The sequence below is a fragment of the Rousettus aegyptiacus genome, unplaced genomic scaffold (genome assembly GCF_014176215.1).
Source record: "Rousettus aegyptiacus isolate mRouAeg1 unplaced genomic scaffold, mRouAeg1.p scaffold_m13_p_2, whole genome shotgun sequence".
In the NCBI taxonomy this organism is placed as follows: domain Eukaryota; kingdom Metazoa; phylum Chordata; class Mammalia; order Chiroptera; family Pteropodidae; genus Rousettus; species Rousettus aegyptiacus.
Genome location: NW_023416295.1, coordinates 39,130,546 through 39,142,716, shown reverse-complemented (window position 1 = coordinate 39,142,716; position 12,171 = coordinate 39,130,546). Strand labels below are relative to the sequence as shown.

Sequence of the window (12,171 nt, the reverse complement as noted above, 5' to 3'; positions counted from 1 at the left end):
AAAGTCAATACTTATGAAAAGTCAATAGTTTTTTTAAAACACGAATGTCTGATACTTAATTTTATATTTTCTGCAGTATTGATATGCCCTCCTTCTCACTGTTACCACCAAATGTTTACTGAAAGTCAGTCACTGACAGCTGACTCGAGAGTTATGTTGAGAGCAGGTAATGGAAATCAAAGAGATGGGCCTTGTCCCTTGTTTGGGTTGACACCAGTGAACAGTCTTATAGACTTTTATAGAAAGCAGAGAAGAGAACAAGATTCAGAAGCGGAAGATGACTCAGTGGCACCTCGAAGAAAACCGGGCCTCTCAAATTTCATGGAACAATTGAGGAGGACCTTGGAAATCCCATAGGCCATGAATAAGAGTTCCAGTGGCATTTATCTATATTTTTAGGTTCAGGGAAACCCTAGTTGGCATGCAAGGACCAGTGAATGAGTCTCTCTATGAAATATGATTGAAGTTTAAAAAACATTTATAAATAAATGGAGTCATTTTTTAAAAATTATGTTTTTTCTTTCCTCTCTCTTTTGTGTAGATTATTTTGGTTGGCTTTGAGCATCCATAGACCTGGGTTTGGTTTGGGAAGAATAGGAATAGATGCAAGGAGAACAAAGATAATATTTAACTGTTCAGGTTTAAAATTAAGATTTTTACGGATTTTAAAACCAGGCTATTATCTTCAGAAAGGATTCTCTAAATTCTTTTATCTTTCCTTTAGCTTATCAAGGTTTAGGCCTGGTGGGCGGCTCTAGATGGTGTTATGTACAAGAAGTCTAGGTAGGAAGAGGAAGTTGGAAGGTCCTGCCCCTTCAGACCCTGGGAAGAAAGCAGGGAAGATGTCGATGGCCAGAAGTGGGCTTTAGCTCTGTGGGGTAACATCATTGGCAGAGGAGACTCTTAGAATTGTACCGCCTTTCCCCGTCTTTGTTAGGGCTCTAAAAAAGGCTGTCTGTTGGGTTCCTTCACATAGAACTTAGGGCATAGCCACATGAAAGTAAACTTGATAATAGAATTAGAAGACAGAGTGGAGATTTGAAATTTAGATGCCTCATCTGTCTTCTATCATCAGTTTTAAAAATCTGTCATGCATGTATGTATTTCTTTGTTTATTAACAGGTAGAAACTTAGGACAGGGTCATTATAGATGAAATAAAAGAAATTGCATTTTCTCTGTATGTCAAATTTATATATAGCGAGATTTAAAGTTTGTGTCTCATCTCCATTTATACAACTATCATCTGTTATTAGACTATATTGTAGTTCTGATGCTAATCAAATCTTCCTCACCAGATATTTTGAAATGTAAGGATGTAGCCAAGGAAAACCTGTCCATCCTGTTCTTTTTGTCATTATGTTTTCCTCTTTCATTTTCTAATTTCTGTTCTTAGCTTTCCAGAGCCTAAAGAAACAGGTGGCTTGTAGTACTGATGCACTGGGTGTGAAAGGGAATTCCAAATAAGATAGTTCTCTATTCTGAGACTGGATTTTCATTTCCATAATAGCTTGAAACACTCTGAGACTACTAATTAAATTTTTTTTTTTTTAAGATTGTCTCTCTGCCATGTATTATTTTTAGTAATACATGGGGTAAGTTTTTCTATTTCACTCATTTGAGTATAATCTGTTGATTTTTGGTTGAGTGATCATATTTTTGAAAGTAGGAGTATATTGATTCATAGAAATGCCTGGTTTGGAATCTCTTTTGCAGAAGGTCTGTTGAGTGAAATGATTGGCTATAGACTTTAGGCTCCAGTCATTGTGACTGAGAGACTAATTTAGAACCCTCACAATTTTCAAAGTAAGGGAGATTTTCCTGAAGGTGATATGGTGATGATTATATTCATTTGCTACAGCTCCCAGAGCAAAGTAACACAGACTGGGTGACTTGAACAAAACAAAATCTATTTTCTCAGTTCTAGAGGCTGCAAGTCTGAGATCAAGGTGTTGGCAGAATTGATTTCTTCTGAGACCTCTTTCCAACAAAAGATGGCATACTTTTCTGTTTTTCTTCACATAGATTCTCCTTTATGTCTGTGTCCTAATCTCTTCTTATAAGGACACCAGTCACATCGGATTAAGTCTCACCCTAAAGACCTAATTTTAACTTTATTATATCTTTAAAGACTCTGTCTCCAAATATAGTTACATTCTGAGGTACTGGAGTTAAGATTTTAACATATGAATTTGGGAAGGACATAATTCCCTAACAGTGATCTTAGTTAGTTTTACTCCTTGGAGGAACTGTCATTTCTGCTTTATTCTTCAAGTTCATTAAGGTATTTTGGAGTTCTTGCAGGATTGCTTTGCCAGCCCACTCACACTAATAATCCTTACCAGACAAATCTTACACTATTTTTAGTGGAAAGTTCTTGGGGCTCTAGTAGGATATGAATGCTGCAGACCTCCTAACTGTGCATCTGTTCCAACAGAAGACACCATCTCCTATTAGAGCCTTCTCCTGGATATAAGCTGAACTGTTTTAGTTTTGTAAGGCTGAGTTTAGAATTTCTTTCTCTTTCTATCTTTCGGAAATGTGTGAAAGCATCAGAATATCCTATCTGTAGAAGGCATCTTCTCTTGACTTCATGGTGCCATGGATTTATTCTTTTTTTTTTTCTTCTACCTTTATTATTTCAAAGGAAATTTGGATGGAGGAGAGTATTATGTATGCTTTGTATGGCATAGTGAACCAGAAGTTAACTACAAATTTTAAACTATTATATTTGTATTTCTATTTGTGGTTTATATAGAAATGTTTTATATGTTATTTCTTAATCTTCAAGACAATATTGAAAGTTAGCTATGACCTGGACTGAATGAACTCTCTGAGTTCTAGGCCCTTCTTTAATACATTTAATGATGATCATGATGTTATTCATATCACAGGACTTTTAGGATACAAAGAAATTAGGTCTGTAACATGGCCTGACGCATAGCCAGCTCTCTGAAAATATTAGTTTATTTGTCTGGTGCTAAGTCCTATAGCATTTTTAGGCTCCAGGCAACTCTGCCCGCAGCATCATTATGCTATTACAGCAGATTGAAATGCCCATTCATTCTTATTCCTGAAGTGCTTTTGTGTATAGCTCCCTAGGCTACTGGCTTATTTTCAGGTTGCTAGTTTGTAAAATTCCTCTTCTAAGAATACACTTATATTAAAAAATTTAATACAAGTTCCTGTAAGACATCGTTAGACTACGTTCGGAAGTTTTTTTTTTTTTTTTTTTTTTTTTTGGTACAGATATATCCCTTTCAGTTGATTAAATGTATTATTTAATTGAACTTAAGGAAAAAATGCTCTATTTTAGTATTGCTCTTAAGCTAATCAGATTAGATTCATATTTTTAATGTGCAGGAATCTTGCAAGATGGAGAATTGTTGATTTACAGTGCAGTAAAATCCTTACAATGCTCTTGTGTAATTTTGTTTTATTCGCCTCTTTTGCTCCTTTTTTTATTCCCCTTTATCTTCTGATGTGTCCCATTTTTCTTCTTATCCTTGGGCTTGGATTACAAATCTGAATATACAGTATGGATTTGGTGCCTCGGATCATTTTATGTGCTGCAGTCACTGATCTGCTGTGATATGTAATTAGTGTTTCCAAACCGATTTACAATTGTAGGTGTGAGAGAGAGAGATCTTCTATGTTCAGGGTCATTGAATTTCACAAGAATGAAGAATTAGGTGAAAGCTCAAACCACATCATCTGTTAGATTTTAAAACTCTGAGAATTTCAAAGGAAACATACTCCATATGTATCTCATCTGTTTACAACTTTCCTTACCAAAATGTTATGTTGCTAAGCTCAGAGGTGCCCAGGATCTCAGCTAAACCTTTTAAAGTCTTCTAATTTAATTGTGAGAAAATCATGTTTTGACAGGTAAAATAGACTTTTTCTCTCTCCTGAGTTCTCTGTTCCTCAACATTTAGTAATTTTATCATCCCCAAATCAAGAGATTTGAGATACAGATTCATTTTCATATTGTTATTGAAAATGAGCTAATGTTATTTTAGGCATATGAGAGAGAGAGAGAGACAGACAGACAGGGAGAGACAGACAGACAGACAGACAGAGAGAGACAGACAGAGAGACAGAGAGAGACAGATAAACAGACAGACTGAGACTCTCTTTCACCACTGTTCTGACTTGGGAATTTTAGGGAGAAAGAAAACTGTAGAAAAATGATTTTCTCTTATTTCTAAAATGAGCTTAATTCTTAATTTGTAGGGATGCAGCTTTTACTGAAGTTGGAAGATCTTATTTAATAAGTGCAAACAGTGCTAGAAGACCCTTAAGAAATTCATGATAAATCAACAGGATTTTGCATATTTTACAATTTGGAACTGATTTGGAATAATTTGAATGCCTACCCACCAGCCCTTTGTGTTCTCCATGTTAAAGAAGAGATCGATCGTAGATGAAAGATATCCTGTAATCATTGGTATTGCTTCCAAAAAGATTCTCTCATATCTGTTGCATCTTACTGCCAATACAAATAAAGAAAATCAGAATTAGAATTCAAGGAAATTGGTGATCACCTTTCCTAGAGTGCCAGGAAAATAGTAGTCAGCTTTCAAATTTCTACTGTAAGTTTAGTTCACTCTTCATACATGTCTTATGCATAAATAATGTTAAAATGTTTCAGATAATACAAAAATATACACAAATAAGTTAAACGGGACAAAAATTATTTTATATAGATTGAATTATAGTAAAAAAACACCAGAATTTTCAACTATTAAGACAAAATTCTTAATAGTGTTACTAACTACTTATGAAATAAGTCTCATAAAACCTTTGAATTTTGTTCTATCCCCTGGAATAGTTCTTGTGCATGATTGTAGTCACAATTCACAAAAATACTTACTGTATTGTCCTACAAAGTGTATGCTCAAAAACTGCACCAGAAGAGATGGTATGATTTCAACTGAGATCTTTTTTTAAGTCTCTTTTTTTGGTAAAATCTTTTCAAATGGTGCAGGTCCAAACAGAATTCATTTGTGTCACTGTCTTCTTGTACCCAGGCCTTCCAGATATATGAGTTTTCATTTAGGTTCTGTTATGTGGCATTGAGCATTAAGCAACTTAGCTGAGCCTCTTTCCCCATGTATAAAAATGGAATAGAACTATATGGCTCACGGAGTGTTGTGAAGATTAAATACGATCTCCAGTGCATACTGCTTAGATCATGGAATGGTCCTAACGAATGTAGTTATTGTTATTTTCATTCTGCTACTGATAGGATAGATAGGTAGATATGAGCTAGAGGGAAGAGGACAATAAGAGGTTAACAAGGCCCCAAGATTGGCCTAGCAAAAAAATGTACATAACAGGACATGTGGTGACTTCAGGCGCCTCCGTAGTTTTCTCATAGTCACAGGCCAGATAGAAAGCAAGACACCTGACAGCTTCTGATACGTCCCTCGGTCCCCCATGATCAGTTAATTGTAGATAACCATTACATGACCTTACTCTGGTGGCGCTCAACTGGTATAGGCAAAAGTAAGTAACTGAGAATATGCCTATCCTCGAAATCTCCATGGCTCAGGCAAATGACTTCCCATTTACCAGCACACACTACGGGTGTCCGGGCCAGGCGAGGAGGTTCCGAAGGAGGTGCAAGGAATTCATATCATTGAAGATAGGAGGGACAGAAGGAGAACAGTGAAACCCTATGGCCCACGTAAACCCCAGCCCTCAACGTCTTGGGGCCCTCTGTCCTCTATCGAGGTACCTGCATAGACTTGTCCCAAGTGTCCTCTGCCTAATAAATCACTTCTGGTTGCTACTCTTTGCCTTCTGTCTTCTTTTTCTGAGCTATAGCCTCTACTCGAATCTTTTATGAGAGATTCAAGGACAGAGCCCCCGGCTCTCACCCAATACAGACATCTAAGCTCTGGTAACATAGCTACTAATGATGACAACAAATTCTCCCATTCAGAATGACTGTAATGGCTATGTTTTTTTCTATCATTGAATATAGTGTTACCTGACAGTCACATCATTTCTTTGAGATTACAGTATCATTTTTTGCTTTCCTTTCCAGAGATTATTTTCAGTAATTGTTGATCATTCTTACATTGTAGCTGATTAAAAAAAATAGCTTCTATGATAGAATCAAACTAAAGTTTATCATTATGATGACTAGATTCAAATACAAATTGAAAGGCGATACCATTTTTAAGAGTATCATTTCCACTTCTGTGGTTTGTAATGAAAAGAAATGAGCACCAGTGCTCCCTGTCAACATCGCCTGAGTTCCAAGAAGTTAAAGCCCTTCCTCCTCTCATAACCAAAGGATAATTCAAAAGGAAGAGTTAAAGTGAGAATTTTTCTTTTTATAAAAGTAAAGGAAACAAAAAATCAAATAAAAAAATTTCTGCCAAGGGAGAAAGAGAATTGGAGAACTGTGACAAATCCCTCTGGGGTCCAGATTGTTGGCACAATGAGGAGAAGTTAAAGTGAATGGAACAATGGGAAATCAGTCATGAGCCTGAAGCTAATCATTTGGCTTCTGAACAAAGAGGGGAAGAATATATATTTTAGAAAGGGAAGAAAGCCCAGGGAGCTGGTGCAGAAGTTCCTTTATCCAAGAACAAAAGTCAGAGAATTAATAGATAGTTTACTGGAACCTGAGTGGGGCCTGAGAAAGACTTACATGTTATAAAGGGGTTTCCTTTCCCAGATAGTTGAAATAACGTTATGAAATATTACTTTATGAAAATATTGCTTTATGATAATATATCTTCAGCTTTTTGAACATATTCTTTAATTTCCTTCTTTTCCTTCATAATTATAAACACAAGGGTCTCTTTAAATCCAACGAGTATCTGACTGAAGCTAAAGATGTGTTGTTTTCAGTATGCCTAGAAGTTGTTCTTTTTTTCCCCCTCAATTCCATTAATAATAGTAGCACTGTGTGTATATTTGTATTTCCCATTTCCTCTATTGTGCGAGAGGAAATGTAATAAAATCTTTAAATGGTTACATGATTGTAAAGAAACATAATGGTGATTTGAAAAGCTGCACTGCCATTAGCTAACTTGAAATGTTCATTGGAATATTTATTAAAAATCTGGCTTCTGTGTGTGGAAGGTGTGTTAGAGGGATCAGAGACTAATATAGGTAAGCATAGGTTGAATGATAGCTGAACAATCTTTGTTTAACTGAATCCCGAATGTACCACAGCATTCCTTTCCTATAAAATGTTTCTTTGCATTGCTTTCTAGATTTGAAAATCAGCATTGTTTAGTTACCAATAAAGTGAGATATTTCTATTATACTAATATTTAAATGAAATAATTGGGAAAGGATGGGTAGAGATGAGATTTAAGTGTTTTACTAAGAAACTCTAGGAAAAGTCAGTGTCGAAAATATCAGATTTAAAAATGGTCTTTTTTCTTGCTCAAGATGGAGTGCTCATCTGTTTGAAACCCAAGTTTATGTCACCAGCTTTATGGACTATTTTTCTCTTTTTAATCTACCAGAACAGAGGTCATGCTAGAGCAAGAAAAAAAAGAAAAGAAAAAAAGAAAAAGAGAAACCCAGTCAATTCATGGCCACCTCATACTATACCAGACATAATCCTTAACCATTTGGTTAACTCATTGCAACAAAAGAAACCGAAGACTTTTAATCAACACAGTTTGCCATTAATTTAGCAAAAAATATTTAACCACTAATTTCAAATAGGCACAACTTTGTGTAACTAGAAAGAACAGGGACCTAGGATTGTGGATGGATCCTGGCATCTGGTTTTGATGCTATGTCTAACTTACTGTGGATATTGGAGTAAATCACATAATTTAATGGAGCAAAGTAGGTTGACTGAGGTATTCTTTATGATCTCTTTGAGTTCTAAAATTCTGCGATTCTGTTTTTCATGTTCAAAATGTTAGAAAGTGATTGTCATAAATAAGTTAAAAATAAGGTGCCCTAGAAATTCAGAACTTGCTTCTTTGAGCTTCACGGAAGACCTTACAGATATTAATTTCATACGTGAAGATGAAAGAAAATGCCTTTGCATCTGAAGGAACTGCAAAGATAAAGCAGAAAATGGTGAGGCTGTTACAGAGACAAGTGGTCAAACATTTTAAAAGCATTGTCCTTTTTCCTTTCAAGGGAAGCAGCCTCCTTCCTTCCTTCCTTCCTTCCTTCCTTCCTTCCTTCCTTCCTTCCTTCCTTCCTTCCTTCCTTCCTTCCTTCCTCCCTCCCTCCCTCCCTCCTTCCCTCCCTTCCTCCTTTTCTCCCTTCCTCTCTTCCTCCCTTCCTCCCTCTTGTCTTGTCTCCTCTCATCTCTCATCTCGTCTTGTCTTTTTCCCTCCCCTCCCCTCCCCTTCCCTCCCTTCCCCTCCCCTCCCTCTCCTCCTTCCATCCATCCGTGATCAGCAATGAGTAGTCTCTTTATTTCAAGTCAGTCTCAAAAGATGATTGACATCATTTCACAGGGAAGTAGCCTTTATAAAAAACAAACAAACAAAAACAACCACACATACACAATAATACCTCTCCAATAAAAAGCCTTAAGTAAATGAGAATTAAAGATTAAAATAAAAAGAGATTTTATTTGGGTATCTGAAGAAATATAAGCTCATTGAAGAAAATTTGTTCAACACAAAAATTACAAGAAAATATAACTCAAACATAATTCTAACATGCAGAGATAATTACTGTTAATATTTTGGTGCACTTCCTCCTTATCTTTATTTTATGCATAAATATACATATATTTGTATAATTATGCTTACATTCTATGCATTATTTCATTACCTATTTTGGAACCTAATATATCATACAGAATTGCTCCTGCCTGGCTACTTTTTGGAAAATTTAATTCTGTGCTCCTTAGTCGGCTTTTCCAGGGGTCAGCTTTGTCCTTAATGATACTCTAATCTGTTTCAGAAGGAAGTGGATGCTAAGGTTTGGTCATAACAGGAATATTTATTGACACAATGGGTATTTTCTTCCTCAGAAAATCTACTCATATGGCATTATAGTCTAGGTTCCCGGAGGGCAAGGACAGGTCTTTGGTACCATCAGGGCACAGTACTGGACTGATATAAAATAAATGCTCATGTTTATTGAACTTTTAGCCTAAATGATTCTTTTAGAGGAGAGCCAAATAGAGGATATCTTTCCTGCTTGGAACTAGAGAAAACATTTGTGTATTTGGCAGTTTCTGATCAAAGCACCATTTTTCTATTTGCTGTTTTCCTATGTATGGTGTATATATATGTCGCTAGAGGCATGTCTGTCTATTTAAGCTGGGCCATGGGCAAAATAAAACAAATTAATAGAAATGTATTTATTTTAATGTGTATTAGTAAAATATAACTGACACATCAAACTTGTAATTTCAAGTATATTACTGCATAGGAAAAAGCTAAATTCAACTTAAAAATTTTTAGATTAATAACAGGACACAGAATTATGAGAATATGCAAAAATTGTGAAGGTCGACTCTGAATGACAAATGTTTGGAAACACAACCGCGGTGTTTCCTGGACTAGGCAAGGGGTATGCACACTTTTCCTACTTTCTTTCTTTCTCTCGTCCTTTCATGTAGGAGGAGGTACTTAGTAACTGTATTTAGATTATTCTAGATTGAAAGTATTCTTTGATTTCAGGTTACTTTCTTATTATCATTCAGCAGATGTGAAGGGCTCTTTTCCAGTCTCCGCGAGGACTCAAGCAGTTATTGTCAACATCTTTTCAAGCACCATTTGCTGTTCTCTTGTTTTTTTATTTGTTAATTATGATGCTGTAATTGCATTTGCCTTTCCATCAAGAATTACCAAGTGTTCTGTGGGAAAGCTGTGCTGTTCTAGTAGTTTAAAATATTTAGCAATATATTACAGAGCCACGGGTTCTAATTTAGGCTCTGCATTTAACTAGCTATTAGACCAGGGATAGGCAGTTCTGCTATTGAAAAAATGAAATAGATAATCTCTGAAGGGTTGCTTATAGCTCTAAAAAATTTCTGTGTTCCTGGGTTTCTGATCTATGTGTTTAAATATATAATGAAGTTAAAGTTGTCTTCCTTTGTACTCTTTGGTTATCATGAACTACGTAAGAGTTCCCAGAAGTCACTATGATCTGTGTGATTTTAGTTTGCTCCATTAGATTGAAATCCCATGAAGAGAGAGCATTAGTTTTAGATATGAGACGATAGCAAGTATGCACAACCCCCCTGCCCGTTTTGTGCCATGGGAGGTTCATTCTTAAACTCTGACATTAGTAGGTTATAATTAACCCTAAAGATTATAATTTCCCTGGAGGGGGGAGGGGTCTCCCAATGTCCACACTTTGGAGCTCCTGGATCCAAAATGCTAATATGAAACTTTTGGTGTTATTCACTGCGATTTTTATGTGCAGAGAACATTATTTAGAGGTTTACTTTTGGCTTAAAAAATTCATAATACCTAGTTCTTTGTTAGGCTTTTAAGTTTAGCTTACATATTCTTATCATTTGGTTTATAGGTTTAGAAAATGTTAAACATGTTTAAAGAGGCTTTGATTAATATTTTGTCTAATTAAACAAATTCAAACATGAATTACTTTTATATATTTAATATACTTTATTTTCTTTATATATGTTTCTGTGGCCTAATAAATCTTCCCAAACACGAATTGTTTTTTGTAATTCTAATAAGTTAAACTTAGAAATAAAGTGAGCCTAGATGCTAAATGCTTTGTATAAACTGAGTAATAAATCAACTTAAAATTATTAGTTTAAATCAGTCATTCAGTTATACATTTTAAATAGGAATCATAAGGTCGTCACCCTAGTAGGCTTGATTCTGTTAAATATTACAAGTACAGAAAATACCAAATATAGACAGACTCCTTTCTAACACAAAATATTAATATCATGGTTTTGATTTTCTTAAAAATTTCCATGTTTAATTTTAAACCTTTGAGTTGAAAAACATGAACTTCGTTAAGTCAGATGGTCACTTCCCCTATTGTTTCTTTGGAATACACTAATTAGAAAAAATATATAAAGATGTCAGAATAATTGACAATTTTGCATATTTCTCAGACTACTTGATGTTTAATAAATGATGAAAAAAGTGACAAAGCTTTATTTTTCTCTAATAATAATTAGCTTTTATTTATGCCCTAAGATGTTGCTTTTGGGGGTGGACAAAGCCTAAGTTTAATTATTTTTTGATGAGGTTTACTGTCTTTTAGCTTTCTACATGGTTAGGATGAGTTGAGATTTAGTCTGAGGATGTGGAGGGAATTGACTAACCTGAGAGAGTGATGTCTAGCCTTGGTCATGTTAGCATCAAGGCTTACCTGGTCAGATGCTGTAACACTATTGTTTAGTCTGTCAGAACACAGCTCTTTGTCTAGATCGATTTTTCTTCTTTCTTACAGTTTTTTATTCCTTATTTTATGTCCTTATAATCCTTGATTTAGTTTAGTTTGACAAGAAGTTATTTTCAGAAATCAACTTGAAAAATTTGTCTTTTCTAATTTCGAACTAATTCACACCCCACTTCATCTAATCTCGTACCCTTAAGAGAAAGCATTTTCTGTGTTTTACTGAACAGTTTTGATGTCTTTGAATTCATGTTTCACAAGCACAGGAAAAATAAGATGTCTAAGTAAAAGCCTCAACTACAGCATACAGATTTACAACTTTCTCCTAATGTAGGTAATGTTTTGTTCTAATAAAAGGTAAGGCTTCATTTCAAGGGCACTCTCTGGGTAATGCAGATTCTTGTGTGTGCTTTGTTGAAACACATTATGTGCCTGAATGACTAAAGGGAGAATGGTTGTTTTCATATTGCTCAATGGATGTCAGTTGTAATCAAGTTCAAGTAGCAAACAAAGCTCAAAGTGAATGAACACAAGGCTGTCATCTATCAGCGGCATCTTCATTTTTGAGCTATTGTGCCATCCACAATAAAGGCAACAGACAGATTCTGTTGTAAGTGAACACTGAATATCTCAGTTTAGTTCATTCAGATTATTGTGGATGTGTTACTAACATAGGGGTTACATAGAAAAGAGCCAGATTCTGTGTTCTGTATCTAAAAATGGGTCATTGTGCTGCTGATAATACTGTGAAACCAGTGTAGAACATCATTTATTATGGAAGGACGTAGTCTAAGAGACAGAAAATTCTCAATCTAGATATTAAACAAAAAAATGAT

The 12,171-nt window shown here is 35.2% G+C and overlaps 1 non-coding gene across 1 annotated transcript; it reads right to left on the bottom strand.

Annotated features, from left to right (window-relative positions):
* Positions 1 to 8,385: 8,385 nt before the first annotated feature.
* Positions 8,386 to 8,454, bottom strand: LOC118614538. The gene has a single exon (XR_004956120.1). It is a non-coding gene; the product is annotated as a small nucleolar RNA SNORD2 (small nucleolar RNA).
* Positions 8,455 to 12,171: the final 3,717 nt, after the last annotated feature.